The following is a 2,053-nucleotide window of genomic DNA, read 5'->3' as shown; positions in this document are numbered from 1 at the left end:
CAAGTGCGGAACAAACTCTTTTTGGACATATCAAAAGTTTCAAAATCCCCGTACAGGCATCAGCCAAAGTGTGAGCATGGATGGCTTCTGTCGTTTAAGAATTGTCCAGGAACCTAATAAGTTACGGGAAAGCCACTTGTTTTGTTATTCAACTAAGTAAGCATTGCCCGAATACTCCCGGAAACGGGATGAAATACCAAAATTCATCTCGGGATCCGAGCGAAAGCTAACAAGTCAGAAAGTAGCAAGGAATCAAGGAATCCAGCAATCCAGCCGCTTGTGCAGAGGTGTTTCTCATCATTCAACACCCGGACCTATCTGTTCATCACCAGTGTTTTTGTTTACCCGTGAACCAAACTGTAAACGCTCCCAATGATCCTAAATAAACGATGAGACGTTGGAGCAGTTCATGATTCTCACTTGGATCCTTGTTCACTTGTTCCACTATTTCAAGCTCACCCATGAAATGGCAGACTTGGAGGAGGATCTCAGCAAGTTCAACAATGAATTCGAGGTAACTAATTGGCCCTTTCACACGGTTGTTAGCTTGAGATGTGAGCAAGTATTTTTGATCGCTCTCCTCTGACACATTCTGTTCCCCTCTTGTTCCGATAGATGGAACAAGGAACTGAGAGAAAATCAAGTTGGAACAGAGTTCTTATCGCCCTCTAGCGGTGAACGTATGAGCCTCTGGGACGAAGATTAGACGGGAGAGAGGACTGTGCGATTAAGCTTAGGGTAAACATGAACGTCATCGACAGATCGATTTTTATGGCCACATGACATTGGATCCTATGTCAAGAGAAATGTTCTAGAGGGCCCTAGAAGAGCAGAGGATGTTGAATGTCACTTTTGTTCCATTTTCCAACAAGCAGACTCATTCGCGTCACGGAAAGGGATTGGCCTTCTAATTAAATATGGGTGAACACCTTTCCTCCCTTTTTTGGAACATTCTCCTCGTTCAGTGGACACCATTCCCCTTTGGTTCGAAACGCCAAACTCACTTGGGGAGGAGGCTCACTCGGCCTCGCATGGATCCAGCCAGGCCTCTGGATGCCACAACATTTGAAATGGAAAAGAGCTGTTTTAATTGTTTCATTAAACAGAACTTTTTGGGGGGGGCAGAATGATGGGTAAATGGGTAAATATACTATATGGCGTTTGGTTGGCCATTCCATGGTCCAGAGAGCCAATCCAACAATATATATAGGAGAGAGTGTTTTCGTCCGCTTCCAAGCATGGCAGATCAAGATCATTCCACCATCCACTTGCCTGGGAGTCAAGTCAAGACTGGGCGTGGGCAGGGGTCCAAGCAGCTTCCGGTCCAAAACCTTTCGACGTTCCTGGGTAGACATTGCTCAAACACAGAGAGAAAGAGGAGAAGGTTTAGTTCTGGCCTTGACTGGATGGAAGATCCTTCCGTTTTCCAAGCCCAGAGCCTCGAAACAAGAGTTGAATGGGTTCAAACTCATCTCATCTTGTCGAGGGGAAACTACATACAACTGTATGAAAGCACAATGGTCATATGGTCGTAAACTTCTGCTTCTCTGAAATTTCGTACGAAGTAGTGGTAACAGTAGTTGTACTAGTGGCAGCGCTACTGGTGGTGGTGGTACACACACCCAAACACAACATGGCTGTTAGAAAAAGGCAGAGGAAACTTGTTGCGCCTTCCCCATTAGTTTGTTGCAATAACCACGTACGTACGTACCGCAGAGACGCGAAAGCAGACTCAAGGCCTTCTTCCTCATCTTCTTGGATTGGGAGGAGGAAGAGCACTAGGAGGTGGAGGTGGTGTAGGGTGGGAGGAGAAGAAAAAAAAGAACTTTTACCTCCTTTTTCAGCCAGTTCCTGATTAAGGTGGGAAACTGACAGTGCTTTCAAAAGAATATGGCCTATCAACCCATCAAGTCACATTCCATGGGCAGGAATGGACATCACAAATCCATCGCTGAGGTGAGAGGACAGAGATAGATAGTGTTTCCCATAAAAACAACTCCAATCAGGAGATCTAAGGCCAAGCAACGTTCTGATATCGAAAGTCTCGGCTCTT

At 45.6% G+C, this 2,053-nt stretch overlaps 1 protein-coding gene across 5 annotated transcripts in view; it reads left to right on the top strand.

The window, feature by feature from the left end:
- The window catches only part of LOC131884999 (dipeptidyl peptidase 4-like), a 45,288-nt gene that overhangs the window by 32,882 nt on the left and 10,353 nt on the right, over positions 1 to 2,053 (top strand). Inside the window, exon 1 of one of the 5 annotated variants that reach the window (XR_009373770.1) lies at positions 37 to 514. The exons of 3 other annotated variants lie outside the window; for them this stretch is intronic. The gene's annotated coding sequence lies outside the window, so the exon portion shown is untranslated. Of the gene's footprint in view, positions 1 to 36; positions 515 to 1,851; positions 1,957 to 2,053 lie in introns of those variants that run through there. One more of the 5 variants, XR_009373773.1, reaches the window with a different exon arrangement.

This window comes from Tigriopus californicus, chromosome 8, assembly GCF_007210705.1.
Source record: "Tigriopus californicus strain San Diego chromosome 8, Tcal_SD_v2.1, whole genome shotgun sequence".
NCBI lineage: Eukaryota > Metazoa > Arthropoda > Copepoda > Harpacticoida > Harpacticidae > Tigriopus > Tigriopus californicus.
Note: the sequence above shows the minus strand (reverse complement) of the source record. Positions and strands in the feature narration are given on the sequence as shown.